Genomic DNA, 13,635 nt, shown 5'->3' with positions numbered 1-13,635 from the left:
CCAACAAAACTCATTGTCCAATAATGCGCTTAGAATCAGTTAAGTGTCGCCTGTTGTTCAATAAACAGCCTTAGGTGACCTACTAGACGCCTGCTGCTCTCGTGGGAGTAGGCCAAAGTGGCGCCTTTTAGCCTCGGGATAGGTGTACCTGCAGCCAGGGGTCTGGCCAAGCGATTGCTGTGAACCAACAGTCGATCATTGTATCGGCTAAAGTGGAAGGCGATCTGTTCCACGACAACCGCGATTCAAGTCTCTATGCAGAGTTGAGTTCATGAAATACAAGGGACAATCCGTGATTAAGCGTAATGCTTTATTTTGCATTACTTGCACTTTCATACGTTGAGACTTGGCAGCATTTATCCAGATCAGCATGCCGTACATCCCCAGGGGGGCAATAATCTGCAAGTACACTGTGTGCTAATTGTTGAGAGCTTGCTCTTCTTTTTTAGTAGTCAATATAGGATGGCTGTTTTGGTTCGGCAGCTCTTAAGCACTGACGTGATGTGAAGTCTAAAAGTTAGTCGCTGCTCGAAGAGAAATCCTAGATATTTAATTTTATTGCTCTGTGGGACGGAGTGACCGCAGAGCTGACTGCTGGAGGGACACTTTTCCTCAGAGTGAAGCACACGTTTGTGCATTTGGAGCTTTTTATTTTAATATTCCATCTTTTAGCCCAGTTGTCTAGAAGGTGAAGGTACTCCTTGATGCCACCTGCAGCTTCGTACTCCCAGTGGGAGCTGAAAAAGATTTCGAAGTCATTAGCGTAGATGTCAATCATAATTTTGTGTGGATCAATGCAAAACTCGTCCGCGTCAGGGACCGGCGTGTTTGCTATAAACAGTGAGAACAAGAACAAACGGCTGAAGCATTTGGTTTATTAACCGGTTTAGTTGCTCGGCAGTGCTGTGGCCCGCGCGGAATCCAAGTTTTTGGCATGAATGCGTCCACGGGATTCCACGACAATCATCATCGCAGTGTCAGCGTCAGGCTTTCCAGGCTTGGAGATCATCGATACAGTGGCAAACTTCCACGAAGACGGGAAGTATTGCACTCTTAAAATTGCGTTAAAGACCATCACGAGGAAGAGCAGCGCATTTTCAGAAAGAGCCTTCAATGTTCTGTTGCAGTCGTGTCCCGGGGCTTCTTTGGAATTAAACTTCTTCATTATATTACAGATTTTCGACGAGGTAAATGGTGAGATGGGAGGTACAACTAAAGTGAAGCGGAAAGAAGATTCCTAATGACTCCAACATCATTTGGTGCGGTCGGCGAGGTGAGCAGCCTGTTTGTCGTCTGAACGACACTATCTGCCGTTGGCGTCGTAGGGCCTCCTGAATTGGCTGGCGTTTAGCACTTCTGGTTGCTTTCCGCAGCGAGAAACGGGCATCGTTGCTGGAATTTATGTTGAGGAGCACATTGTCAAATAAGGCAGTTCGATGGGAGCGTAACGCCTCTTTAATGGTCCACCCTGTGCCGGTTGGTCTTGTCACTGGATGCTGGGAGCGGATGGAAACTTTTCGGAGCTTGCGTTTTTTCAGGGGCAAGCGGGAGTGTGTGGAGGAGGCCTGGAGACGGTGTGGGAAACTTAACAGCGGTTTTGCGAAAATTGCTTCTGAATATTTCCAAGGCATCGTCTATATCTGTACAAGAATTCAGCTCCATGTCGGGGTAAATTGGGTCATTCAAGCTTCGCGAAAACTCTTGTAGATTTGTGTTGCGATCAATGAGCCTCTCTGCAGGAGAAAAGTATGTTGCAGCGGAGTTAAGTGTGATAATTATTGGGAGATGATCCGAATTCATGTCAAAACGCTTGACTATGTGGGGCTTCCATTGAGGGATGTTTTTGTAGATAACGAAGACCGGACAGCCAGTAGCTAACACGTCCACATTTGAGGATAGGACAAACGTCGAAAGCTCATTACCTCTTTGGTTGCATCGCTGGTCTCTATAGCTGACGCCATTTATACCTCATTGGTTCAAACTGGTCGGGTAAGAAAATGCTGTGTTTTTTTTAATGAGGATGGCAGCACCACATTTGTCATGAGTGGCGGTTGGATGATTGACCGGTTAGGAGCAATAACCGTGAAGTTTAAGAGTCGAGTTCCCCAGAAGTCGGGTTTCGCGGAGAAGTATTATGTCAATTCTGTTGCTTTACGCGAAGCACTTCGTTAATTTTTTTGGAGACATCATTGGCGTTCCAATCCATTATATTTAGAGAGTTAATTGTTGATTACGCGCGTTGAACAAATCCCAGATTTGGGGTTTGCATCCTTAGAATTTGTTTTTGCATTACATACATAGAGTATCCTGCTTATAAAACTCTTTCGGGCTAGTCTGTTATTAAGTAGACTTTACATTGAGATGGGGACGTTGATAAGCATCATGTGTTTGTGGTTTTTTCTGTTGTACCTGATGCCTTCCCTGCAAAAAGTGCTGCTGCTTAGGTTAGCTTTAATAGCCTCTAGTAACATCTGCATACAAGAAGCCGCCTTTAGTGGGAGGATAAGGTGAAGCTTGGGAGTCGACCCTGTCGATGTAATGTTGTTTTTGAGAGGCGATCGTCTTTGGTTGATTTGCAGAGTTTTGCTTCTTTATACTGCTGTTAAAACTGTTTTAACTCAGCTTTAAGCTCAGCTTTCATGATCGAATGTCGTTGACCTTTAATGACCACTCTGTCTTCTTTGAGCTGGTAAGTAAAATATTCGAATCTTATCTGGTCAAACAGTCGCTCAATGGACCTAAAAGTGTCCCTGTTGATGGCGTTAAGACTAGTTACACCACCAACTGATATTCCGATTTCAACATTTTTAAAACCAAGCAATTTTCTGAGCTGAGCCAAGTTATTACCTCTGTGGAGAGTCCGTTTCGGTCTCTTTGACTGGATCTGACAAACCTCATCGTCGGGTTGGTTCACCATATTGTTGTTACTGTTAATAGCAGCAGTTGCGCTTGGACCAGGGCCCATGATGCCGTTATCAGTGTTTGTTGCCCTCCAGCGAGTTGGAGTTTTGGCTCCATCGGCAGCGGGGGCGACAGCGCGCAGCACGTTTCCACAGTTAGAGTTGTTATTATTTTGTATGCACTCCGTTATACAAAAAAATTTAAAGTTATACGAAAAGAGGAGGCTATTTAAGGTCTACGTTTGACAAAAATTCAATTTTATTTTTCTAATGATGCACTCTTCAGTGCAAGCATTAACTTTTTTTATTTATTTTTTTTTTATAATACTTACTTTTCCGGTGTAAGCATCGGAAACAGTATAATTTGGCTCCGATGTATGCTACGGAAATGCAATATTCACTTATTTGTGATTACTGTAATATTTAAACTCTGCCTCTTACTACTGGTGAGGGAGAACATGAGTAATTTATTTATAAAATTCATAAGTGCTTCACTAGCTGGCCTAACGAATGCTTATTAACTTCTGCATTTCTTACCACTGAAACAACAACAGGAAAATTATTTTTTATTTGCAACCTTTAGCTATTGTATTAGCAGATTTTTAGGTGCTGGTTTATATTCCGAGTCTCTTACAACTGGACCAAATGAAAAGAACACAACGACTCGATACATTTCGTTTACCTATGTTCATGCTTGAACAATTACTTATCGTATTGGTAAGTGTACTTCACTAGTTTTGTTTGACCCTGCTACACGTTGAAATAGTTGAAGCGTCTTTAAAGACCTATAGAGAACATGTATATATATATAAGGGAGACTATAAATACTTTAACAGCTGTACTTCCGAGGTTCTTTTATTATTTCCGACACTATTTCCTTCTGCTTATATTGCTGGTAAATCGACCGGGGATACCTATAAATTTTATTAGAGGGAGGTTCCCCATGTTTGGTGATAATCTCATGTTTAATTATACCATCTTAAGTCACCTTTAAAAAAATCTTTATGATCACAAAACCTTCTTAAATATGTTTTGTTTTTCGAATTATAAATGTCCTATTCATAATTAAATTTTGTATTTCTAACTCGCTCTGTATTGCGAAGTGGACCGTACCCCGATATTCCAGTACTCCTCTGGGGTTTCTGTCTCTTTCTGAACTTATTAAAAAATAAACATTTCTGAAGCTAGTGATATATATAAATAGATAAATAAGATTTCTAATTTGGCTGCCACCAGGCTTTTGATCTTTTTGTTTCATATAAAAATAGTTGATGGTGTTGTTAGTTGATGACTCATTCAGCAGGATATGTTAGTTTCCGCAGCGCACTTAGAGCTGTTTTAATTGAGTTATATAAGTTGTATGTAATTTTGGGGTCATAGGTTTTTACTATGTGTACATATGAAATCGTCGATTTCAAAGCCTATACGAGCTAAAGACTTGAAATTAACGCAAGTCGTCCTAATGCCAGCGTTGTACAAGCTTGTTTTCGATATTCGATAATTCGCTCCGTTTCCAAGCAATCAATAAAATGCGATCTCGAAATTCTTTTTTTTGAACAAATCTATTAGGTTTTCAGGTGTAGTCCCCAAATTTGACATGTAGCTCCAGAAGACTATTTCCAGATCAAATATCTTTCATTTTATATATATCGTATCCTGTGCAGTAGTTTTTCGGTTGAAGGTAGTAAATTCCAATCAGGAAGAGTTAAAATTAACAAGATCTGTGCATATTATAAGAGAAGGTACGAGTAATTTGGTGATTTTATCGTTAAAAATCAAAGATATTTGTTAGGAAAATATATAAATACATACAGGATTTCGATATGGATTTTAAACAGTACCGTGAAAACCGGGAAAATTATCGATGGTTGGAAAAAAAACTCGTATTGTTCAAAATGTCGAATCTCAAGCATTTATAGGTTCTGAGATCGACATGTTCAGTGCTTAAATGAAACACTTATTAAGTTCTTTGCATTAAAAAAAATATAAGTTGATGAATCCAGAGATCAAAAGGTAAAATTGTTTTAATGTTTATTCGTTACTTGCCCACGTGGTTCCGAATTTTTTAGCGGAGTACAGATAGGTATGAATTATCTAATGTTGAAGCTAGAGAAAAAAAAGAGCAGCCCGCCGGAATATTTAAAAAATCAGAGCAGAAACTGACAGATGAATCAGACTTTAATGGCAATGGTACCGACTATTAATATGTTTTTCCGCGAAAGAAATAAGAAATGTTGCACATAACAAAAATAGCTAGTGTTGGCGAGCACATTAAATTATATCAAATCAAAAACGATTGTTTCTGTCGTTATTGTTATAAAGTACTGAAAGATGGATTCGAAATTTAAGATCTAGTTTTATGTGATTAAGAAAATAGTGAAGAAATAAATGCAATGAATACAAGTAAACAGACGATAATTGATAGAAAAAGAGATTTTTGCTTTAATTGTGGCTCATCAGAGCACAAAAGTGATTGCAATGAAAAACAAATTTTTTCATTGCTACAAGACAGACACTAGGCTATTATGCATCTCTACATGAAATATATAATCGTCTTGCCTTCAGCTAAAGAATGCATAAAAAAACCCGAAAAGTATTAAAAGCAGATGCCATGTGCGACCTAAGCATTACATAAAATTAATTCAGCAGCATATTTTATTCCACGTGGACCATCTAAGTCGTTATGCACAAGAGGTACTCATCGTGTCAACATAGTTGTCCGTACAATTGAGAAAAGCACGAATACTCCCAGAAGCCCCTTACGTAAACTCATGCAATTGAGCACTTCGTTGCTTTAAAAAATGATGCACCACATTCATCAAAAATTTTGTAGTCCCGAATAAGGGTCATTACTAATTGCAGGCAAGGTTTATTTCACTTCATATCGATCATTTGAGGCCGATGGATACAACATTAAAGATAAGGGTCATTACTAATTGCAGGCTCTGTCATCCTCAGTTAGAAGCTTGGCAAGGTTTATTACACCGCATAGCGATCATTTGAGGCCGATGGATACAACATTTTATTAGTATAAGTACATACTTGCCAACCAAGTCGACCGGACCCGAAGAAGTTATTAATAAGCTGAGTAGCAGTCATCTTTTAATTTCCAAAACGTATCATAGGTGACCGCGGTGTTGCATTTATGTTGAATACGTTTGTAGAAATTCTGACCGCAAATATGGTAGAATATATGTGGAATACCATAGGAGTAGCCAGAGGGAATGCTCCGGTTGAATGGGTGGAATACTCAATCCTATTCATATCTGCAGAAGAGCCGTCGAAATGGTTTAGGTTTGCGCCGCAGGTACAATGGCGATATGTGCACGCATATAGACTTCTACCAAATCATAAACTTTCGAAATCATGTGCGGAATAAATATGATCGGAAATGCTGAGGAATGCGAACTGGACCTGCTGAGCCAGGAGCTGGTAGAAAATTAAATGATTAGCGTGAACTGTAGAGTGCAGAGGCCAAGCACAAAATACAGCAGCTTCCTCCAACTACGATAAGAAGTGAGATGTTGGCTATGGCTATAAGTTGGGCGATTTGGTAGCCATAAAACGATTCCAATTGGTAGCAAGTCGCATTCTTGGGCCCATATCAGCTGAAATAATATCAAAATGTGAAGGTTTTTCGCCGAAAATGAGGAACTTATGTCATCCGGGAAGGATGAAGATAATAAGGTGACAACACTTGCCGCCGACTCGTGCATTCAGATTAGCAGGGGTTTGAGAGTCGTTGGTTGTTTTGCCAAAGTTCCATTGTTAATTGCAGCGGCAGTGGGTTGGCAGTTGTCAAAAAGTTGAGTCTTATGATGCAGAAGTCGTTGTTTATGTTGGCAATTCGCAAAGTTATTGCTTTTTGTTTTGGAATTCGGATGTACTTATTACTCTCCACCACTCATATTATAAATTTAAAAGAATAATAGTCCTACATATTTACTTTATGGCATCGGAGATGCTTCCTTCTGCTTATTACATGCACTTGTGTTATGAATGCGAAAAAGGCTTAATTAGATTTTCTTTTTGATCTGTCGACGGAGGGGATTAACTCCAAGGATTGTTTTAATAAGCAGAATTAATTACGTGTGCATGTCTCCCTTAATTGAGACTACATCTTTTGATGGCAATAGCTTGCTGAACCTTTTGTTATCGAAATAAAGCAGTCAAAGAAACAATAGGCCCAACCATCATGCGATACAATCAGTTTATAGTTTTAAAGTCAAAACCCGACGGTTTATCACAAGATTGGAAAAACTACGTAGTTTTTCTTGACTGGCAAACCCTTTTTACACCCTCAACCCATTGAAAATGGGTAAAAAGGGTATATTGTATTTGTGCAAATGTATGTAACAGGCAGAAGGAAGCATCTCCGACCCCATAAAGCATATACATTCAAGTTTTTTGGTAAATAATAAGAGCTAGAGTCACCAAACTTGACATGTAGCTTCTAGAATAATATATATATATCAAGTATCTTTCATTTTATACCTATCGCCACTTCCCCGCTACCACCACACAGCTATAAATCATGTTAGTAAACCAACTTATATTGCCTATCTAATTAAGCTACAAGTTAAATGCAATCGTCATTTTGAAATTACACGAATATTGTATAGTACAATAAGATCTACTACCGAAAATTTTATCAGATCGGTTAAGAAACACGAAAGAAAATGTGTTTTGGCCTGCAAAGACGTGGAGCAGCAAGCGCAAATTCCAAGAATTTCTGCATACATGTACCCACACACATTCATGCGCGTCTTTGAATTCTATCAACAGCATTGCAATTGCGATTGTATTATTTTCTGTGCTGCTATTTTAATACGTTTCTTTCTCATTAAGACTTAATTATTGGTGTGGCTATTGAGTAGAGGCGGCGAAAAGTAGCGCGGTCAGTTACGAGTTCGAACCCCGCTGAGAAATTTTTTTTTATAATTTTTTTTGGCTGGTGTGGCTGTTACGTACAGGCGGCAGCAAGTAATGCAGTCAGTTGCGAGTTCAAAACCAGGCAAGGACATTTTTTTTTTTATTAATCTTTTTTACTACTAAAGCAAACGATCGCGTAGCGCGAATAAGAGGGTTCAGGGTATCCGATAGTCGGGAGCTCCCGACTAGAACCTCTTACTTATAATTATAATTCTTCTCTCTTCAAAAGGAAAGAATTTCGACAAAAATTTGAGAATAATACAAGGATTAAATTTATTACTTGACTAACACAGCTCGGTGGCTATAGAAACTACTACTGCTTAGCACCCAGCTGGTAAATAAAAAAAAAAAACAAAAATTCATTCGCATAGTGCAGAGCTCAGGAAATAAGCTTCATAGCTGAAGCGTAAATTGTGATCTTGTGGATGGATGTGTAGAAGAAAGCGAGGATGTTTGCAATGGCAGACTACTTGTGTTCAGGGTGCTAAAACTATTATTATTGATTTTTTCGGTGTCAATGACAAAATGAATACATAAATTAAAAATTACTACTAAATTTGAACAGGCGACCTTTCGCCGCGCAGGCTTAGTTCCTATCTAAAAGGAAGCCGCTGTAAAAATGTCAGGTTCCCAGCCATTATAGTCGGCTACGTCGGTTAGACAGTAACCAGTCAGTAGTAAATCAGGGGAGACTTCATTATATATGTAGATTAGGTAAACTACTTACAAGCTTGGACGATTCTGATAATGCCAAAAAATCTCTTAGCGCATAATGTGAATTATGTGCCATGTTGCGAAACTTCCAAAACGATTCAAGTTTGCTTCGGCACTCATGACAGATAACAGAGGGGAACCCATCATTCGGTAATGGCTGAAAAATACAAAGGCAAAAAGGATATTAAAATATAATATAAATTTATACTAAGTTAAGGGGATTCATTTAACAACTCTTCGCAAATACCTATAAAATAACAAACTTATATTCGCTTAGCAGATGCCCTGTGTTTTGTACAATACGAAGCGATTTTGAATTTTTTTTACGACTGTTTTATTTATTTAAAGATATCCCAGCAACTGCGAATAGCATTTCCTTGACGGCTTGTCAGCATTAACTTTCAGGTACCTTTGATACAACGTCCTGCCACAAAAAACCAAATTTGTCTTAAGACCTAGTTTCTATTCGGTATCAAAATGGTAGACCTCTTATTTCTGGCCCTAAAAATCTTTTTATAGCTAGCTAAGATTATGATATAATCGCATTCCAAGGCACATGGCTAAATTAACCATATCGAATAGTGACTTTTTTCGAAAAACTTTACTGTGCAAAGGAATTATTGATCGTTTCGAGGTGGTGGTGTATTAATAGCCGTTAAGCCACTCTCTAGTCTCAACAATTTTGTTTTGGTAGTGATGCTAAGATTGTTTTAGTTAAATTTTATTTCTCTTCCCGCGCTATTTATATCACCTGCTCCTATATTTTTTTTAAACTCGAATCCCGATGCAATGTACTGCATCCCACCTCCCACCCAACCGACCGAGGGGCGCAGTCGTGTAATGTCCGACACGAGTTGCAAAGTAAAAAAAATAAAGAACGAATACAAACTACGATTATATGTACAAATACAAGAAGACTTTATACGTGGAAGAGAAGACTCCGAGTAGAATACTCTGTAATGCTTGTTATAGTCATCACAGAGAACCCTGAACGGTTCATGCAAGGCATAATTAGTTGAGCAAAATTGAAGCGATAAGGATGTAAAATTACGTGTTAGTCTAGTAGGGCGAAAATTAGAGTAATTTAATTGGCTAGTCAACACAGAAGAGTCAATTTCACCAGTAATTAATGTACGATCCCAGGTTTCGGTATAACGCAAATGTTTTTTTATTGATTGTGGAATTAACTTAAAAGAACATGAATGCGGCTTAGATGTAGTTTTAATCTTTTAGGAGTTACAAAATTATACGTGCGTGCGATGCTTATGAGTTATTGGTATCGACTGACTCTAATTCGTTTACATTCTGTAAGCGTTCGAGCGACTTCTGCTAATTTACAGACGACACGATCAGAACCGACAGCCACTACGTGTTTGACGTTGATTATCATATCCTACATTAATTTATGGATAAATATTACACCCAGCATGGTTCTACGATTAATCAAAGAAGGAAGGTTAACCATCAGAAGTCTGCTGGAGTATGACGGTAACCGCACACGAGGGTCCCAATTAAAACCACGAAGGGCAAACAACAAGAATTGTTTCTGAACAGATTCAATTCTGTCTTGATGGATAGAGTTACCAGATACATGAGGCATACTCAAGTATAGGTCGTACCAAAGATATATAAAGGGTTTTTGCCGTGTAAGGATCGTCAAACTCCTTCGACCATTGCTTGATGAAACCCAAAACAATTCTAGCCTAATTGACCACGGTCTTAGCATGAGAGTCGAATTTAAGTTTATGATCAAGGATGACACCTAGATCATTAACTTGATTAGAACTGTTAACACGCTTGAGCGTAAGCTATCAAGAATGTAAGAAACCAATTGAGGGGGGCTTCTATAGAAAGTCATTAAGTTTAAGAGGTTGGCTAGACAACAACCCTGAAACGCATCAATGTCAGCTTGTAAGAGATAACATAATGCCGTATCTTTATATGCAAGGCATAACTTCACATCGTCAGCATAGTACTTAGTACATAGTACTCGAGAGTGAGACAGTATCTAGGGTAGGTCATTAATGAAAAGAGTAAAGAGTAGCGGGCCGAGATGACTACCTTGAGGAACACCGGAAGTCACCTGAATTCGTTTAGAGAACGAATTTCTGAAAATAACCTTTTGGGTTCTGTCACGCAAATACTCTGAAATCCAGTTCAAGAGATTGACTGGGAAGCCGAGAAGGCATAATTTATGAAGCAGCAAGGAGTGGTTGACAGAGTCGAAAGCCTTACTGAAATCAGTGTAGATGACGTCAGTCTGCATCCTTTTCTTAAACCCATCAATTACAAGCGAAGTAAACTCAAGAAGGTTAGTGGTCGTAGATCTGCGCTTCACGAACCCATGTTGGGAAGGTGAAATGATAGAACTACATAAATGTTGCAGTTGAGATGCTATTATTCTCTCAAAAGCTTTGGGTGGATAATTTGGAAATACCTCTATAGTTTTCGACATCTGACTTACTCCCTTTCTTATGGAGAGGGATAATGAATGATTCCTTCCAAATGTTCGGAAAAGATGAAGTGTTTACGGACAATTGCACAGTACCTGAGCACACAAGCAGGAACACCATCAGGGTCCGGTGAGTAAACCGGCTTGATAGTGTTAAGGTCGCTGAGAAGCGAACTTTCCGTAATAATGGGATTTAAGATGCAGTGTGACCTCTGTAACTGATAAGGATAAGGCTGATTTGTATTATACCTAGAGGAGGAGTAGCTAGTTTGAAAAAAGTTTGCGAACAGATCGGCTATGCCTGGATCAGTATTCGCGCTCTCATCTGTAAACTTAACCGAAGAAGGCAAAATAGATGTATTTCGTTTAGAATTGACAAAGTTAAAAAATTGCTTAGGATTATGAGGCGAAGGTAATCCTTATAGCAGGGAGAAATCAGAGTGATTTCCCAATTTCTTAAACTTTTTATAACACCTCGACTTCACATTTTTTAATCTCATAAGTTCACTTGAGAACTAGGGAGGCCTATCAGGCCTCGCTGGGTGATCAAGAGGAACGCAGACATCAAAAAACGAGTACAAGGTATCATAAAATAGTTCAATGGCAACATCAATTTCTGCACAATTATACAGTTGGGACCAGTCGGCTTGCAGAATAAGATCATTCAGTTTATGAAAATCAGCCTTTCGAAAACAACGGACACTTTCAGCTAATTCCCATTCCTTGACTCGGGCTGGTAGATCAATGACCATATCCAAAGTTGGATGAAAAAGGTCTTCAGGAAGCGTAAGCGGATTAATCCTGTGCACAACACTGTCGAACGAATCCAACACGAAAATTAGATCGAGATCTGTTTCTTGAATTGCGCACACGATTAACCTGCCGTAAGGACATTTCATGAAGACCATCAATAAATTCGATTGATGAGGACGGCAACAGAAAGTTTGAGTCTGATGGCGGTGACCAATCGACATATGGGAGATTAAAGTCCCCAAGAACTACTAAAAGGTCCCTATCAGAAAGTAGGGAGGAGATAGATTCAATAGCATTAAGATGGGTTTGATAAATTGACAAGTTAGATAGAGGGGGTATATATGAACATGAAATGAAGATAGAAAAACTTCCAAATACAACTCTCACAGCCACCAACTCAATCTCTGAGATGGGAAGTTCAATGCGTTCCGACGGAAGAGCAGACTCGACAGCTATGAGTACTCCTCCTCCGATACGGGAAGCTCGATCACATCTGTGAGTGGCTGTATTTAGAGGCTAAAAATGGAAGAGTCTGAGATGACCGGCTCAGCCAGGTCTCAGTAAAAGCGATAATTTGAAAATTAAAAGCAAGAGAATCTAAATACAGGTTAACTAGTTTAGATTTAAGACCTCTAACATTCTGGTAGGCAAGCTCGAAAGGAAGAATTTAGTTTTTTGACACGCAACTAAAGTTGATGCCCCACTAGAAGGAGATGGTACCTAAAATCGGAGTCCGATTTTTCTTTTTGGCCTTATATTCTTTACTATTAAGTTTCCGGCAAAACTGTTTACAACAAATGTTTAATATATTTCTGGCGGAACACTTATTTTAAAGGCGAACTTAAATTGCTCCACGTTATACCTGGGGCTTGAATTTTTGCCTATATAAAGGGTTTTACGATCATCTGATGAGAAGTGAGGGCAAGCCTAGAAACAAAAATATGTCGTTTCGGTGGAACACCTACTAGAGGCTTAGGGCCACAGGTAGGACATTGGGAACCCTATTAGCTGTGGAACCTAAAACAGCCAGTGGTCCGGACGACGAGCATTCTAGCGGCAGCTGTAAGTTTAATTTTGCTGTCGCCCGTTCGGAACTTTCGACAGCAAACGAGATGAGCTGCTGTGTAATCGGCGTAGTAGGCTGCTGAATTGCAGTCGGAGGCTGAAGGGTATTAGGCAACGGCAAATCACAAGAAGTGGGCTTTTTAAGCCCTGGAGACTCATCCAACAGTTTGTAGGCTATTAAGCTGGGTGTCCAGGGCTGTGAGCTGATCATTTAATTTACGAAAACGAAAAACAATCAGACCCTAAAGCCACTCCTGGCTGACGCATAAAGCCCGCATTTCACCATCAATCTCCCTACACGAGGCGCAACTATAGTGCAAACCATTTCGTTTGGCATTAGCATCCCCCACTAAGCCAGTGTAACCCGCACATTTAGAATGTACGACATTATCACTGCCAACAAGGTATGCTGGATTGACTTGCCGTAATTTGCATTTGGCAAGTTTTTTTAGAGCAGACAATTTTATGGTCCATTATTATGGCTCTCTACTGTAATAACGCAGCCAAATGTTAAAAGAGAGTTATTTAGATTAATAGCTTATAGAGCACCAATAAGCGGCAGAAGGTAGAAAAAGATCAAAGCACAAATCGAAAAAATGTGAGAGAGCGCGAGAGTGCTCGAGTGTATTCTATTTATAGATTGCTTGCTTGTTCACGAAATCCTGCACACCAAGAGAGGCGATGTGCAGTTAAACATAAACAACCAACAACAACAAGAGCTTTCCCACAGAGCTAATAGCGCAAGCGCACAAACAAAAATGCACAAGAACACAAATTTAGAAGAATAAATATTTATATGATAAAATGCACAGGTCACAA

General features: G+C 39.3%; 1 pseudogene; it reads right to left on the bottom strand.

Annotated features, from left to right (window-relative positions):
* LOC135426182 (uncharacterized) overlaps window positions 1-13,635 on the bottom strand; it is a 32,074-nt pseudogene that overhangs the window by 8,668 nt on the left and 9,771 nt on the right.

Source organism: Drosophila montana, unplaced genomic scaffold (assembly GCF_035044405.1).
Source record: "Drosophila montana isolate Dmon_TW-CO22-7 unplaced genomic scaffold, ASM3504440v1 contig_198_1, whole genome shotgun sequence".
NCBI lineage: Eukaryota > Metazoa > Arthropoda > Insecta > Diptera > Drosophilidae > Drosophila > Drosophila montana.
The sequence above is the reverse complement of the archived record's forward strand: the minus strand, read 5'-3'. Positions and strand labels throughout refer to the sequence as shown.